At 43.8% G+C, this 18640-nt stretch overlaps 1 pseudogene; it reads right to left on the bottom strand.

The window, feature by feature from the left end:
- Positions 1–72: 72 nt before the first annotated feature.
- The window catches only part of LOC135213637 (tetratricopeptide repeat protein 21B-like), a 40844-nt pseudogene continuing 22276 nt past the window's right edge, over positions 73–18640 (bottom strand).

Here is an 18640-nt window from a genome sequence, read left to right as displayed (position 1 = left end):
ATGAGGTGTCTGCATACTTTTATATATTAAGCTTTTGGAATATGATAAGGTTTTTATAAAATATTTCAAAAATGATTCATGATATTTATTGTTGGCTAATTTGTACAGCCATTTTTATCACAAATATAGGTGCTAAATCCTTTTTTATTACAAATATAGATGCAAATCTTACATATTTTATATTTTCATGAGGTCTAAAAAAATTATCTTTAATTATAAGCTTTGCTGCTGTTCCATGATTTAAATGAAAGAAATTAACACACTTTCAGATAATCTGTTGTAAATTGTAAATAAAGCATACAATGTTAAACTTAACATTTCCAACTAACATCTTGTTAAATATATAAAGTTAAAATATATTAAAGTGATGCCCATCTCTTGTACATGTAAATATAATGTAACTCATGTTTTTGGGAAATTAATTCATTTGTGCCTTACACTTTTTGTTAATATCTTTTTACTTGAATCTTGGTGTGTTGCAGCAATTCTTGTACTTAGCAAGTTATTGATATGCATGAATATATTGAGTTTCTCATAAAATTCATGTGTAAAACTCTCTCCCTGCATTTAGTTAAATAGTAGTCTGTAAACAATTAGCTTATGATATAAACATTCAGATCAAGTTATTTTGTAAATATAATTTACTTATACCTTCAGAATTAGAAGTTAGTTTTTAAGGTTAAGTTGTCAACTTATTATTTCAACTTGAATATCAAAAAGACCAAAGCTTTCATATGATTGACATACACATCATACAAAAAAAATTTTAGCTGTGAAGTTTGATATCGTTCATTATTGTGTTCAAATTTTATATTAAAATTAACTATTGATATGATTTATGCCATTATTTGTGAACTCACTTAAAAATTTTATACTTTTGATAATAAAATTACCCTCTGGATTCCAGCTTTAAATATTATCTCCTTAAAAAAGTATTTAACCACTCCAGTCATCGTGTAGTTTATACTATATTTACTGTAGGTGAGAATGACTAGTTTTGTAATAAGAGAATGACTAGTTTTGTAATATGCTCAATATTAAGTAAAAAAAAAAAATATATAGTTGATGTAAACATTACAAGTCGGTGAGTTTTCAAACACGTATACTTGCTCGTGATTTGTCCAAGATGTCCTTGCGTATTCGAGGATATTCAGGATGCTTGGACAACACTACGTGACACACATCTATAGCATCAACAAATCGCCTTGCCTTCATGTAGTTGAAAGCTAATTTATAACCTGCAAAGTAAAGTTAAGTACTTGGAAGCCGCTACTAAAAATAAGTAGTGAATGTAATATTTAAAGTTATCCAAACAACAAAATTCCAAAGGTAAAAAACAGGAAAAAAACCAGCCAGCAAGGTGAACTGATCTAAAATGATTGTGAATTTTAAGTAGTAATACAAACCAGCTTACAGAAAAACACTTAAATTTTATCTAAAATGGAAATTGTTCTTTTAAATTGTTCCTACTTTGATCTGCAAATAAAAGATACAGATAAAAATGTCGCTATCACTAAGGGATTTTTGTATACTCTCACACAAAATATTTCTTTAAATTCCCTCACTAAACAACTAAAATCAGTTTTATATAGCTCTGAGGGACTTCAACCAATGAAAAAGAATACTTTAGTAAAAAATTAAAAATTAAACTGGCTCATTAGTCAATTTATTCAACACTTTACAACTAAATACGAAGCTTAATCCTTACCTATCATTGGATTAGTATTACCGCTAAATTTCCATGCTTGTTCATAATTGTATGCTGCATCTCTATAGCTCTGCTCTTTTTCCATGATAAAACCCATGTACTCATATGCCTTCATGCAAGATCGATTGTGCTGTAAAACACGCTGAAAATTGATAAAGATTATGTGGCTTCATAAACTTTTTTTGTTAGAGGTTTATTTGAGAGTTTTATATTTAACTTCAAAGGAAGAATGCAATGAAAATTGCTAGATGATAAAACTGGGATGAAATTCCTCACCTTCAGCAGATCTGTGGCCATGTCATATTTGCCAGTTTGTACATATATATCAGCTAAAAGTAGCCAACTTCTTTCAAGATATTCGGCATCTTCAAAGTTCCACACAGCTTTCGCAAGACGTTTCAGCTGATTTCGAGCCCGTGGTGTCTGTAGAATACATTTAGTTTTGTTTGAATTAAAGGAAGTACTGGTGTATGGTTTGCTAATTAAGGGAATATTTAACTTTATACAAGTAAATATTGTTAAAATTATTTGTCATAATTTTTTTAGCTTCCACTGGAATACTACAATGAAACTTGTGATGCAATTTACATATAAGTATATGCACTGGGTTACACAATGATAACTGAATACACCAGTTTCTTGATGTTACAACTACCATGTACATATCATTTCTAATTGGATGCATTGATATCAGGAGCTGAATGCTAATCTACAGTGAACTGACAAAAGTTAACTTACCAAAGAAAAAAAATAATAATGTTTATTTTTTCCCATATCTGCAATAATGGAGCCAGGCCCTGCCAGATAGGGGGCAAAGCCTGGATAAGGCCAAAAATGACACAATTTGTCGAAAATTGCATTTTTCCTAACTATACAAACCTGAGGTCCTTTAACAATAGGAAGGTAACTAGCGGCAGCTGGGACGGTCGTAAGCTTCGAAAACAAGGGCGGGGGAGAACGGTAGTTAACTGCTGTCCGGTCGTGCGCGCGCCGCGCGCCCGGGCGGTGAAGAATCACTTTTGCTTTAGGCCCATGCAAAAAGTTGCAGAGTGAGGGGTGGTATGAGGTGGGACTATATGTAAAGGACCTCAGGTTTGTATAGTTAGGAAAAATGCAATTTTCGACAAATTGTCATTTGTTCCGTACGTAATACAAAAACCCTCGGGTCCTTTACAATAGGAAGACTCACTTCTTGGTGGGTGGAATCTGAGTCTTTTTTGGTGAACAGACTGGTGTTCGTCCAACTTGGAATGCCTCCCTGGTCGTAAGAGCAGGGAGGGATCCAAACCTCTGTCCGATTGATCGGGGGGTATGTGCACCGCAGGATCAATGGTCAGACCTCTGAGCCAAGTACTAAGAGAGAGGCAAGCGTATCTCTTCGTACCAGCATTGCAAGAACTTGTTCCTGTACAGGAGCCAACATAAAGTTATGGGTTTGTCTCAAGTAGGCATCCACTCCTTCCCCCTTGTTGGAGGGAGTGGAGGATATTTGCTTCTATCCCTAACTAAAGGGATAGATTGGGGCTCGGTTGAGTAGCTTACCTGCATCGGATCCTTTCCAGCATGGTGACGACCGTGACCCTCTGCCCACAGGTAGAGAGAGAGAAAGATGAGAAGAGAAGCCAGTCGCACTCTCATTCAACCATTCATTCCTACAGTCACACCAGGAATCGATGCTGTTCTGCCTGCTCGGGTGCTTGGGTAAGCTTACACAACGTGTTGAGCAGCCACCACAGGTCCCAAGGAAAAAAGTATCCAAGGACTTGTGGGCAATATCCCGAAGGTAGAAGGACGTGAAGGTAGTCTGGTTGGCCCAGACACCTGCCTTCAGGACCTGCGCCACGGAGAAGTTCTTGCGGAACGCCAAAGAGGGTCCAATACCTCTGACTTCGTGGGCTCTCGGTCGGAGCGTACGGATGTCGTCACTACCATCAGCCTCGTACGCTCTCCTGATCACCTCACGTAGCCAGAAAGAAAGCGTGTTCTTGGATACTTCTTTCTTGGTAACCCCAGTGCTAACGAAGAGGCGTCGACACTCAGGGCCTGAGGTGTCGAGTTTTCTTCAGATAGCGCCGTAGCGCCCTCACAGGACAAAGCAGCATCTCATCCGTATCGTTGTCGGTGAAATCCATTAGGGAGGGAGGGGATTGTGAAAGACTCGAACCTGTCGTCAGGGATCGACGGATTCTGAGTCTTAGCTACGAAATTCGGGACGAAATCGAGCGTCACAGATCCCCAGCCCCTGGAATGTTTAACATTGAAGGACAGACCATGAAGTTCCCCTACTCTCTTCGCCGATGCCAGGGCCAGCAAGAAGAGGGTCTTGAGGGTCAGATCCCTGTCTGACGACTCTCGGAGTGGCTCGAATGGTCTTCGAGTCAAACTCCTAAGGACGAGAGTCACATCCCACTCAGGTGGCCTGAGCTCCCCCTGGGTGGGCAAGACCTTTCGAAGCTCCTCATTAGCAAGGAGATCTCGAACGAGTTCGAGATGTCCAGTCCCCTCAGTTTTCAGGACGAGTGCCAGTGCAGCTCTATATCCTTTAACTGTGGGTACTGAGAGGAGCTTCTCTCGGCGAAGAAATACGAGGAAATCCGCTACCTGCTGAAGAGTGGCTCTGAGAGGAGATAGACCCCGTCTACGACACCAACCACAGAAGACGGCCCACTTCCCCTGGTACACAGCTGCAAGAGGACTGTCTGACGTGTCCAGCCATCTCTGTTGCTGCGCTGCGAGAAAAGCCTCTCGTTCGCAAGAGATGGTGGATAACAGCCAGCCGTGAAGTTGTATGGGACTGGACTGCTCGGTGGTACCGCTCTACGTGTGGCTGGGCTAGAAGGTTGTGCCAGTGGGGCATCTCTCTCGGTTTCTTCTGCAAGAAGAGCCAGCAGGTCGGATACCAAACGGCTTGAGGTCGTTTGGGAGCCACCAGGATCATCCTGAGATTGGGAGTGACCAGCGCTCGGCTGATCACTTTCCGAATCAGACAAAAAGGGAGGAAAGGCGTAAACGAAGAGGTTGTCCCAGGGGTGTTGAACGAGCGTCCTCTGCAGCTGCCCATGGGTTCCGGCACGGCTGAGCAAAAAACTTGAAGTTTTTTGTTGTGCCGGGTGGCGAACAGGTCTATGACTGGACGCCCCCACAGGTTGAAGAGCCTTTCCGCCACTTCTGGGTGTAGGGACCACTCGGGTCCCTATTACCCTGATCCCGACGGCTGAGCTTGTCCGCTACTACATTCCTCTTGCCTGGAATGTAGCGTGCTGACAGCTCTATCGAATGAGCCGTGGCCCACTCGTGCACCTGCACCGTCAACTGGTGTAGCGGGAGAGACACTAGGCCCCCCTGCTTGTTGACGTATGCCACTACCGTGGTGTTGTCGCACATCAACACCACTGAGTGTCCCATCAAGCGGTCTTGGAACTCTTGGAGAGCGTAAAACGCCGCCGCCTTGAGTTCCAGGACATTGATGTGAAGGTGCTTGTCGTGATGGTCCCACACACCTGCAGCCAGCAACTCCTCCAGGTGTGCGCCCCATCCCCTCGGTCGATGCGTCTGAAAAACAGCAGCATCTCCGGGGGGGGAGTGCGTAGGGGCACTCCTCTTAAGAGGTTATGTCGTCGAGCCACCAGGCTAGGTCCTGCCTCACCTTCTCCGTGATGGACACGGGGAAGTAAGGTGGATCCTTTACCTGTGACCAACTCTCCCTTAGTCTCCACTGGAGAGACCGCAGGTGAAGACGTCCGTGAGGAACTAACTTCTCGAGTGACGACAGGTGGCCGATCACGACTTTGCCATTGCTGAGAATGCCTGTTCCTGCCCCAGACAGGAACCGGCCGGCTGCCTCCCTGAATTTTGCTGATCCTCAAGTCTGCGGGGCGGACTTGAGCTGCTACCGTATCGATCAGCATACCCAGTACTTCACTTCTGCTTGGGTTTTCGAGATCGGACTTCTCGTAGTTTATCACGATCCCCAGATCGCGACAAAACTTTAGAAGTCGATCCCTGTCCTGCAGCAACTGCGAGCGGGAGCTCGCCATGACCAGCCAATCGTCGAGATACCTCAGAAGACGTATCCCGTGCGAATGGGCCCAAGCAGGACACCAGCGTGAACACTCTCGTGAACACCTGTGGGGCGGTTGAGAGACCGAAGCAGAGTGCCCTGAATTGGTACACGTCCCGTCCCCCCCTCGAAGATGAAGCGGAGGTACTTTCTGGAGGACTGATGGATGGGTATTTGGAAATACGCATCCTTCAGGTCCACTGAAAGCATGAAGTCGTTTTCTCCCTGATGGAGTCCAGCACGGAACGTGCCGTCTCCATCTTGAACCGAGTCTTGGCGAACAAATCGGTTCAGGGGAGAGAGATCTATCACCGGGCGCCAGCCCCGATGCCTTTTCCACTAAGAAAAGGCGGCTGTAAAAGCCCGGTGACCGATCCACTACGACTTCTACAGCTCGTTTGGTCAGCATGGTCTTGATCTCCTGCCGAAGAGCGTCGTCCTTTGAGGATCCCAGAACATATGTCTGCAGATGGACCGGGTTGGAGGTGAGGGGTGGCCGAGATTCGAAGGGTAGTAGATATCCCTCCCGAAGGACGTCTACTATCCAGGTCTCGGCACCGTAGCGCTGCCAAGTTGCCCAATGGCTCGCCAGGCACCCCCCCACTTCCGGCAGCTGGTGAGGGGAACGCCGTCCCTAGCGTTTCCCACCTCGCTTCGACTTCTTCCCAGCACCTCCTCGGGGAAAGGAGGGCTGGGAGGAGGGCTGGTTACGGCCTCCTTTACTAGAAGTTGAAGCAGGAAGAGTCTTTCCTCGGGGCCTTCGATGGAGCAGCCGTCTTAGCAGCCGAGGAAGCGCTAGCTAAACTCTTAGGCTTAGCCGCAGATGTACGAGGTTGCCCAGAAACCTTCGTAACTGCCTGGTGAACCAGACGGTCACTGTCATCAGTGCGCCGTCTTTCCACCGCAGCGTCCACCATCTCTCCGGGAAAGAGAGCGGAGGAACTCTTTCATTGGGTCCGTTACGTAGTCCATTTACCGCTTCATTCACGCCCGGCCCCCCTTGGCTACTCGTGTAAGGACAGCGTCCCTACGACGGAGAACCAAGTTGGCCCACAGGTTTGGCCGTCTGATGGGCGAGGTAGGAGATGGCTCTACCTCCAGACTGGCACAGTCTCCTGAAGTCGGGGTCGTCTTCGAGGGCAGCGCCCCCGGCGTCGGCCGCGACCTTGGATACTGTGAGGGACCACAGATCCAACCAAGAGACTGGCCTGGAAAGCTGCCATAGCGGTAGCTTCCAGGCCCAGTGCCTCCTGCTGCGAGAACCATAGGTAGGTTCTCTGGACAGGAGCTGGCGCAGGGGACACACCTGGAGTTAGCCTAGCTAGCTCCTGGGTTAACCTGTTTGGGCGGTATTGGATCTACTGATGGCACGTAGAACTTCCGCTGTCGCTGCAGAGGAGGAGGAAGTAGCTTGGAAGACCGTCCTGACTTAAGTGAGTCCTCCCGTCCTGAGACGAAATACTCCACCTGGTCAAGGACTGAGTCTGCAAGCTCCGATCGCGGCAGTCCCACCGTCAATTTGGGTTCCCTCTTCGGGCCCCAAAATGACTCGAGCCGGGACGTGGGCTCAGATGGTGGTAGCGGCGATCCTTCCCCCAGGTCGTTGTGCTGACGAATCAGCGCAATAACCTGGCAAAGTTCCTCTGGATCTCAGGAGTTACAGCGTCCTGAGGAGTAGGACCGTCCAGTCCCTCCAACAGGAAGCAGCTCTCGAGACCCTCCTCCTTCAGAAGGAGGAACAGCAACAGACCCCTGACGGTCGCCTCCAACCACTTGCGCGTACGACCTGGCTGGTCCTACAACCATGCCTGGTTCGTGCGGCGTCGTGGCGGGATCGTGAGCGGCGCACCTCCACGATCACTCCTGGGTACCCTCGCTCTTCCCGGTGTAGCCCGAGGAGTTGAAGGTATAGGAGAGACAGACCTGACGCTCCGTTCGCTGGCAGGACCAGCGTACGTGGGGGGCTGCAGCCGATCACCAACCCGCGGTGGGGATCGTACTGCAGGCCTGGTCGTGCCGCTCACCTGTGGCGAGCGGCTCGACTGAGCACGTCGACCCCGATCTCGTGCGTCAGACGAGCTGCTGCTGGCCACCGTCTCCGTCCGGTCCCTGTGGGAGCGGCGGTCAGGTGATCTGCAGAGCTCGCTTTCGCGGTGAGACCGGTGAGCGTCCTCACGGCACGTCAAAACCGCTGGTACCAGCCGAAGCTGGTGCCGTTGGTCGAGGGGACCTCTTCTCAGCCTCAACCCGTGGCCGGTCAGAGACCGTCAGTCAACCCGAGGGTACCGGCTGGTCGCTAACGAGAGCGGCCGCTGGCCTGGCGACGTCACTTGCGCGACTCTCGACAGCTTCTGCTCCGTGCCTCTGTCGTGACGGTGAGCAAGCTCAGGCGTCTTGACGTTGGCTGCACGGTCGCCCGAAGGAGACCGTACACTCGGACCTTCTCGCGAACGAGAAGTCGAGCCGGTACCTGACTTAGCAGCAGTGCTACTAAGACCAGGCGCGGATGTACCAGCAGTAGCCAGCACATCCTGGTCCCCGTCTTCTTCTTCTTCTCAGAAGAGGAGACGGGCCCCGTTCCCGAGGGAACAGGAGGACCAGCAGAAGCACCCCCCGTCACGCCAGAGCGAGACGGCCCTTCGAAGGTCCCGTAGGAGCCTTCTTAGGGGGGGAGGAGGCAGCCATTCTTCTTCTTCGGCTTGGAAGCCTTAGAAGTCGAAGGGGAAGAGGCGCAACAGACGACGAAGAAGACGATGAAGACGACGACGGGACATTCTTCCTCTTCTTCTTCCTCTTCTTCGTCAGCTCTCTCAGGACGGACGTCAGGTTCTTCCATCCACGGAAAAGTCGGGCCAATTGCCGAAGCAACACGCCCCGACTGATCCTGTCCGGAAAGACCTGAGACCGGTGCAGCAACCTCCATGACGAGACGCGACGTGGGCAGGGGCAGGCACGGCAGGAGCGCAGGAACACCAGCAGCAGGACCAGCACCATCAGGGACCAGCACCAGCAGGACCAGCACCAGCAGGACCAGCAGCAGCAGGACCAGCACCAATAGGACCAGCACCAGCAGGACCAGCACCAGCAGCAACATCAACATTAGAGTCCCGCACCGCGCGCTTCGTAGGAGCGGCGCGAGGGGCTGGGCCGCAACACGCGCTGCAGGTACGGCAGCATAATCCGGCGTCACAGACCTCTCCATCTCAGCCAAACTCATCATTGGGACGGGCGGTAGATCCAGGGGCGAACTTTTTTGGGGCAGCGAAAGTCGGGCGTCGGCAGCACATAAAACCCAGTGGCGGCGGCACGCCCCTCTTAGGCACGGCAGCGATCGGCATTTGAATTGACGCGTTGGAGTCACTGACGCAATGTGTTGCGTATACACCACATGAGGAGGGGCGGCGTACGCTGGTGTTGACACTGTATTGGTCGTAGTTGTAACCACACCATGAGTTACCACTGCCGACCCCGCTAGCCGTTGAATCAGCCCTGGATACTGGGGGCGCCCTGCAGTCCCAACGACGCCCACACCTGTCCAAGGTCGTCACTCACAGAAGGCCACACCTGAGGGAGGAACAGTCGGGTCAGTTAGAGGGGCAACCCTCACGCCTGGGGAGGACGAACCCCACCCAGAGCGGACGGAAGACCCCGAATACAATTGCACATCCGGGTATCGGGCACCCCTCCTCCACATCGACGGATCGAGTGAGGAGAAGGACTCCGAAACCCCCCCCGCAGGGGAAGGCGCAAATCGTGGGGGCTGAGCTGGAGGCATGGAAGGATGACGAGGTATCCGTAACCAAAGGAGTCGCTGGAGAGCTTTCCGACACTCCTTGGTCAACCTACGCCTCTTCCTACCCTCGTACAGCACCCACTGCGCCTCGGACCAATTTACACATACATCACATGGTTCGGTTCGGTTCCGGGAGCATTCTCGCCCCGACACCGAAAACATAACTCATGAGGATCAATATCTGGGTAAGAGCGGAATCCGCCGCATTTACGCCCCTCCAACCCGGGACAACCACTCTACGGGCAGTTGGTGGGCGCGGCGAAAGCTCTTCTTGATCCATGATTAATTAATCTTCACTCAATGAAAAATGAAAACAAAGTACTTACAATTTCATTCAAGACCACACACAAACCAGTCAGAAGAAATTGTAACATCCAAAGCACACGACGAAAATAGCGGGCAGAGCGATGACGAACACGTCCTGTCACACCACGGCCGAAAGCAAAAGTGATTCTTCACCGCCCGCCCGGGGCGCGCGCGCGCGCAACTGGACCGGACAAGCAGTTAACTACCGTTCTTTCACCCCCTTGTTCGGAAGCTTACGACCGTTCCCCAGCTGGCACCGCTAGTTACCTTCCTATTGTTAAAGGACCGAGGGTTTGTATTACGTATCGGAACAAACAAATCTTCAGATGTAAAACCTTAACTCCATACCCTTAATCCCCTTACCTTGTCAATAATGCATAACTGAATACACTAAACAAACAATAACCATCACACTTAAAGTGTGAAAACTTGATGCCAAAGGCAGTGAGATAGCTTATTTTTCTTTATTTGTAACACACAATACAGTAGGTATATTATATGCAAAGTACACAACCAGAAAACACAAGTATTCGTTTTTCTCATTTTGACAACACAATATGTAGTAAACAACTTTTTCTCTCGCTTGTATGCAGTGCCTACACTTTATGTTGGTCATACTTTTAAAATCTTACGAGGAGGTTTACAAGTTCTCCTCCTCCACCTCCTTCAATACGAAGGTCCTGTACTTCCTGCACCATCTTGATGTCAAGAAGTGACAAGATGGTTGGAAGGTGCATTCAGGTCTTGATCGTCAGGTGGTGCCAATGTGACATCACATTCCTGATTGATTTACCCAGGGTCATCGTGAAAGGGAATTACCATCTGCTGAAATTCCTCTATTCCCTTCCTTGAAGCATCCAAAGCTTTGCTGTTAGTTTTCTTGTTAAAAATCCTATTCCAAATCTTGAGCCAAAACAAGCCAACCTTCAGATGCCTTTCAAGTCGAACCCCATGCAGGCCTGCAAACTTAAAAGATGAACCTTCCAGTGAGCACTGCGCATGTCAGCTGCCCTTTGCAGACATAATTAGATCAAGGTTGACTGTTCAATGTCTTATGCTGGGATTTTGCCAACACCTTGTGACCCTGACTCTTGGACGTCTTCTTCCCAAGTAATTAGCATATTTCTTCTGCTTTTAATTGGAATTCTTGATAACCTTCTAGGTTGACCTGACAATACCATACTCCTCCCTGATGCATCCCAAAGACCATCCTGCCTAGACTCCTGGAGAATCAACACTTTCCTCACCCCCTTAGGGCATGGTGGGACTATATAAACAATACACAGCATCACACAGAATAAACAAAGGATAAACTAACAAGGATCAGTGACGCCAAGGTCAACACAGAACATGCCAATCTTGTGTTATTGTAGACTGTTACATTGGCAGTTAAATCTGATATAAAGCAAGATTTATTATTAGTGTAAGAAAACATTAACACTACATGACATCACAAAATGATTTACCTGCTTCAATATCATGTAAGCAGTAGCCATACCAAGAATTGCTCCTACATGATCTTTGTAGCTCTCTTGACTAGCAATATTCATGAATTCGGGGGGGGGGGGTTCTTGTAAAGCACGCTCTGAATTTGCTTTCTGCTTTGTAGCAAGAAGGAGGAAGTTGCCAAGGATGTGCAAGCTAACTTGCTGATCTCCTGGCTTAGGACGTAGTTCCTGAAAATGAATTGAAGGAAATCATTGCAATAGAAAATTTCAAAGATCATGTTCAGACAGCTCATTATAATATAAAAATTAAAACTGAAAATAATAAAAACTAATGACCTGAATTTAAAACTTTTATCATCCTTCACTTCCCTAATTTACACATTCACACAATATGGAATAACCTTACTTTGAGCAGCTTATCTGCAGTTCGTATAGCCATGTCCAGAGTGTCTCTTGCTCCTGACTGTGTTACTTCTCCATCTACAGATTCAAATGTTTCTCCACCAATAGTGTCATTATCAGGATTAAGACAGATCTCGATCATGTTATAAATAGCTCGCTGCCCCCACTCATCATCCTTACGGGACTTGTTAAAATACTTAAGAGCAGCATTTGGATTTCCAAGATACCTAGACAAGTAAAAAAAATATTAAGTTCTCCCTTATAAGACTTGTTTAAGTTCTCCCTTAGAAGTCTTAAAACTTGTAAGATGATTTGGAGGTGCATTTTAAAATGGACATTAAAAGAAAACAGCAATTATAAATACATTATTCAGAGGTTGATACCTTTGCTTTTGGTTATTTAATTGATGTATTTGTGAAAGATCTCTGTTCTGGATATTGCAGCTTAAATAAATGACTTAAGTATAATGTACATGTAAAACTCTCAGTGTAACAATAATGGTAAACATTTATACCTATTTGCATTAAGATATATACTAATTATATTTCATCCACATGAACAAGACAACTGTTATGAAGGTGCACAACTAAAAGTCATTTCTCTCTTCATTCACCCAATTTTGGCTAGGCACTATCGAGGAAAGCATGTGATCTATAGACAATGCATGCATATCATGTGTATTTCATCATAGTCCTTGCTTTCATTGTACTATTATTATTATTATTATATTATATAAAGGATTCTATTATTATTATATTATATAAAGGATTAGTTTATCCAGACCTCCGAGCCTAATAAAGACTCTTCTTGGATTGGTTATTGTACTAAACCTATTATTTCTGAATGCACTTTCTTTAATGTTTCAGCTCTTTTCTTTTCTGCCATTCTAAAACTTTGACTTATTCCATTCTTTGCACTCTTAAAATATTTTGCAATAACATGCAGTCATGGGTGATATGAATACTAATGGTTTACTATTTAGTGTGCAACATTGTGTATGGTACTTTGCAAAATACCTTCGGGCCAGTATCAGTGCTTTCAGTTTTTTATTTTTAATCCATTCTCTTTAGCCTCTTCCACTATCCAACTTCTTATTGTGCTGTACTTATTTCCAATTTCCACATCAAAAACAAATCCTTTGTGTAAGTCTACAAATGTTCCTTAGTGGTTTGATAAAAGTAACTTATGATAATATACATGAGAAGATTACTGTATACAACAAACTAATGTGCATGCACACTAGACAGCAGCATGCATATGTTAAACTGTATAAAGGTTCTTAATACTACACAGGCCTCAGTTGGTCCAGTATTTGTAAGTTACCTGCCATATCATAAACTGGAAACCAATTGCAACAGTACTTTATATCCAATATTATTGTCTATTGCTTATTATAAAACAAACAAATTTATTACATAATATTCAGCTTCCTCAAAATGCTACTGTATTTTACTTTTATTCAAACAGCATATAAAAGCTATAAAAATATTTAATAACATATATGTGTACCCTCACCATTCATGTAAACCTTTGCAAAAATTAAATCCAGAATCAGTTGTGGGCCTTAACGTCGCTTGTTCTGCACGTTCTATATACGGAGCTGCTTCATCCAAAGTCCGGTCCTTCTCATTACTTCAACAAGGCGAGCAAGAGCTGGGAAATAAGCTGGTCGGCGGTCTAAACAATGAGAGTTTCGGTAATGAAGAATAAAATACCAGTCTCTGGAATATTATACATAACTCTTATATGTATGTTACAAACTGTAAACCTAAACCCTGGGAACCAAGAGGTTACTATTCTAAATCATTTTCTGCCAATATAGCATTAAATATTGCAGTTAGATGTGACTTCCAACTCACTCTAGCTTCTGCTACTCAGGAATATACAGTCAAGCCTGACTTGGCCTATCCTAGATTTAAGTTGTATTTTTTCCCTTCACTGTATTTTTGAGCATCAATTTTGTCGCCACGACCTAAATGGATTATCCAATAAAGGGAACTCCAGTCCCTCCTACTTTTTCTTTATTAATTAATAAAGTTTTGCCACACATTAAACTTGTTGGTCCACTTTCTGGAACAACTGTGGTCATGTGAACAACCCACATACTCACCAAAAATTAAAGAATCAAATTAAGTTATCTGAATTCCCGTAAGTGGCCCCTTCAGAGAACTGTCAAATACATTGGACACCCTTTGTAATCTAGCTGATGGATAACAGATGTTTAATGTCTTTGGTACTACTACAGTATATACTAATAAGAGCTTCCATAATGACACTTGATTGTTTTTCCCTCTTTGGAGCAGGCTGATGCATAAAAAAACTAGTGCCCTAGAATTCAATTCTACATTTAAGCAAAATTTTGAATAGGACTTAAAAAATAATTCAACTTACCAAGAAGTTGCTGAAAATGGAACATTGCAGTGTCATATTCATTTCTACGATAAGAAAGATCAGCCATCATCACAGTGGCATTATTATTCTCTTTGTCTGTCCTCAAGAGTGTCATGCAAGTATACTGGCACTGATCTAGGTCATTGATCTGTCATGGAAAAAAGAAAAAACTGCTCCAATTTATGACTAAATGTGATTACCCAGTGCAGCCAATCAGTATTACTTACAAAAAAATGATAATTTTCATGATAAAATTAATTATTTGGTTACATACTTACCTACTGTTAAAGTTAGCTTTATCTTTGGCCCATTAGGTGCAATCATCATTTAAAAAAATAAAATATGGTTGACTAACCTGCTCGGACTGTCCATGTAATCACCTGTTCCCACCAGGTGATGCTGGAATGTTCATGTTCAGGTCTAATTTCTTCATGACCACTAAGATGGGGGGAGACTGGGTGGTTTCCACTTTAAAAGTAGGTAAGTATCCAAATAATAAATATTGTTCTAAAAGGTCCACAGTAATACAAAGTGTAAAGAGTCCGTGTATAATTTTGAAGACTTTACAGAAAGCTTTCGAACCCTTCCCTGGGTTCATCTTCAGTCCAAATGAACAAAAGGTTACGACAAGTACAGAAGGATTGATAGGGGAGAGGGTATCACCTAGTTGTTGTTAACTACCCTCTTTCTTCACCTGGCCCATTAACGAGCTAACGACCGTTGTCAACGATCTTCACGACTCTTGTTTTTTAAATTTACCTCTGTACTTGCCGTAACTTTTTGTTCATTCGGACTGAAGATGAACCCAGGGAAGGGTTCGAAAGCTTTCTGTAAAGCTTCAAAAAATTATACACGGACTTTTTTACACTTTGTATTATTGTGGACCTCTTAGAACATTATATATACTCTCGTGATAGAGAGTTTTTCTCTAATAATAAATATTATCATGAAAATTATCACTAGAATTTGGAGTGAATCTTACCTACAGTTAATGTTAGCCAACTACCACATTGTATGAGGATGGCGGGTTAGTGCAGCCAGAGAAACAGTGCTCAGCCAAGCGAACTAAAAGCTTTTTTTAATGGGAAGTAAAAAACCTCTAAACATTCCTGCCTGATGTATGATCCTTACTGGCAAGTACTGTTGCCAGACAGAACCACAACAGGGTGTATGGCCCTCATAGCCGGACTTGTCAGAGGATCCTTACAGGGAAAAAAAAAAAAAAAAAAAAAAAAAACAAAAAAAAAAAAAAAAAAAAGACTACATCTTGTAGAGGACTGGTGACTCCTGTGCCTGAGTGGAAATCCCTAACATCCAAAAACTAAAGATAAAAGAAAATACTGCCTTCATATAGGAAGGTACACTCCTATACCAATGTGTAGCTTCATGCTCCCAAAATTCAACAGTACAATTCCTAACAACTAACGATAAAACAGAAAGCAAGATTACTATCATATTTGGTTCCGAGGAAAGTATATCCCCACCGCAACGATAGGACTAAGGCTTTACACCTCATGCTACAATTGAAACATTCACAAAATAATGAGGCATATACAGTTATCTCCCTGAGCTGCTAGACAACATTCTCTAGAAAAAGGTTTTAAAAGAAATGAAGACGTTCACGGAACAGAAGCCATGAGGATTACCCAATTCCAAAAATGGTAAAAGCTCGGTAATCAGTTGTGTGCAAAACTTCTCCTTTTTCAGGTTACGTCTGTCCAGGTAAACACTTAAGAGTTCTAACTGGCCATAAGATAGCCAATATTCCATTGCTCCCTAAGTGGTAGTTAAATTAGGTGCTGTCACAAATCTGGGAAGGGCTTTCAATTCTAAATCTTTTCTCAAAGCAATGAAAGAAGAGAGAGAGGTTGCCACTAAAACAAAGCCAAAGAACAAGAAAAAGCTTGAATCTCACTAAAATAGAAGGGCACAGACCTTAGTCCCAAGGAGAAAACCAAACTGATTCAGGACAGTACAGGGAGGGCGCCTACAGACACCTTCTCCCTTGTGGGGGGAAACCGAAAACGTAGGGGGGTGTCTTGCCCCTAAAATATCGGGTCAAAATCCTAACTAATATAAGAATATATATCAATTAGTACTTATTTTTCTTCTAAACTACCTAGGAAGCAAAAGGAGAGAAAGGAATTAAACTACAATATCAGGTAGAGCTAATAGAGCAGGAAAAGCAGCACCAGAAGACATACGGAAAGGACTGTAGGTTCTGGTGCACCCTAACTAATTGTCTACATAAATTGTCGGCCTCAAGCATCTCCCAATATTTCCAAAGTTTTCATCTTCTCGTCAGATCACTCACTCTACACCTCAAGAAAACCTCACTCGTGCCTCAACAGCTAGGCTAACACAGGTTACGTGGTCATCCTGCAAACCCAAAACATTCAGTTTCCACAAAGTCTTTCCTTAACAGCCTAATGCTTTCATCTCTGTTTTTTGCAGATGACATAATGCAAAAAACAGAAAACGGGCACACCACTGTACAGAAGAAAATTGGCCAGAAATCATCAAAACATTACTAACACCAATTCACAGTCTTTATAAGAGCATGGCATAAAGAAATCTGGCCATAACTAAACATTCCAGCACCACCTGGTGGGAACAGGTGACTACACAGACAGTCCTAGCAGGTTAGCCAATCGTATTTTGATATTTTTTAAATACCTATCACACCTAATGGCACAAAGATAAAGTTAACTTTAATAGTAGGTCATGGTAAATTCTGTCTAAGCTGACATATCCTCTTCACAAATCTGATTCAGTAAATTCTAGCAATTTAACCATCCCCTACGTACAATTACAGAAAATGCTTACTTGCATGTAAAGCCTAGCTAAAGCCAAAAGAATAGAGGCATTCTCTGGATCATGCTGAAGTGCTTCCTTATATAATTTTATAGCCTTTTCAAACTCCCTCTGGTTGGCTGCATATTCTGCCATTTTTGCACACATACTAGAAAAAAAATTGTTGTGATTATTCTATGATGAGTTCCTCTTGTTTCATATGCAACAGCAGAGTAAATGACTTGGTACTACTGATTTTCTTTTGTCTATCTCTGTGATGAAAAGTACAATGTCAAGGGATGATTTTGAAGACCACAAATGAGGGCAGTTTCGAGCAGAACTCATGACTAACTTGACAAATAAATGGGGTATTTTTTACTGCTTCAAAATCAATGGATTTTAAACAAGTCACTATAAAAATTAACGGCACCATTGAGTCTTGGATATGGATAGATACATTTCTAAGATAGATGAATAGAAGAAAATACTTAAGAATTAATTTTTTAACTGAATCCAAGATTATAACACCCAATCACTCTGAATATAGATCAGGTAATAAGTAGAAAATTGTCACAAACAATGACATCCTGTATTTGAAAAAGTTAAATTAATTAGAAAACACACCTTCCTGCAAGGCTGTCTTGCTCTGCAAACAGTGTCAGGTAACTCTACCTTGAGCTCGTTTCAGTACTTTAACTTGGATATCTTTCCCTTTGCCAAGAGCTTTAAGGGCTTCCTCATAATTGCCATTCCGCTCATGTACCTGTAACAAAATAACTCATGCAATGACAAAGCATACTGTTTTAATAATTTTTAGTTCCCATTCCCAAATACAAACCTCTAACCGGGTAAATGGCACCTCCGTTAGGTTATATACATCGGCTCCAATATTTAGTTATCGGCAGGCAATAACTAGAGATTGGTGCATTTCTGCACTGAAAAATTGGCAAGGTTTTGGTGGCTAGAGAAGCTCCGTAATAATGGGACCGTAACCAGGACTGCCCAGTAAGCAGACATATTTCAATTTCTATCAAATGCTATTGAGACGTGCCAGATATGCATTTCATTACCCGAATATTATTGGTCCAGAAGCAAATAAAATATTTACGTTTATTACGCTACTTGGAGAAGGAGAGTTAACCTTTACTGACTGTGGTCAAAGTAACAAGAGTACCATTACACAAGACATATCTCAATTCCTATCAAACATAATTTGAGACTTGTAGGTTTGTGCATTGTAAGTGAACGGAAACTGTTCAATTGGTACTGTACGTGCCCCACACCAAAATTCAAAATAAATTATAAAAAGAAAAGAATTCCAATACCTTGGCTAAAAGGTTAAGAAGTTTCGCCTGTGGTTAACATTGAGGTGAGATCCAGTTGATTCTGCTGTTTTCTACTTCAAATGCTTGTGATTAGTAGTTTTTTCAGCTTTGTCAAACTGCTTCAAACGCATCTGCAATTCTGCTAAATCAGTACCTGCAATAAGTGAATCACAATGTTGAATCACTATGTAGGTCTTTTTGTTTGATCCTAAGGAAACTAAAACTGGCAAAAACCATAGAAATAAAATTACACAAGCACCAAGTATTTTGATACCAAGACATGATCCGTGCATCTAACATTATTAATATTATTTAATAAACTTTTGAAATTACAAGCTAAGACACATTCAACATGACTTCAAAAAAACCTAGACATTTCTAAATCCACAGTCTGTTTGTAAGTACACAAAAATA

This window comes from Macrobrachium nipponense, chromosome 43 (assembly GCF_015104395.2).
Source record: "Macrobrachium nipponense isolate FS-2020 chromosome 43, ASM1510439v2, whole genome shotgun sequence".
Taxonomy (NCBI): Eukaryota; Metazoa; Arthropoda; class Malacostraca; order Decapoda; family Palaemonidae; genus Macrobrachium; species Macrobrachium nipponense.
This window is presented reverse-complemented; position numbering and strand designations above follow the sequence as displayed.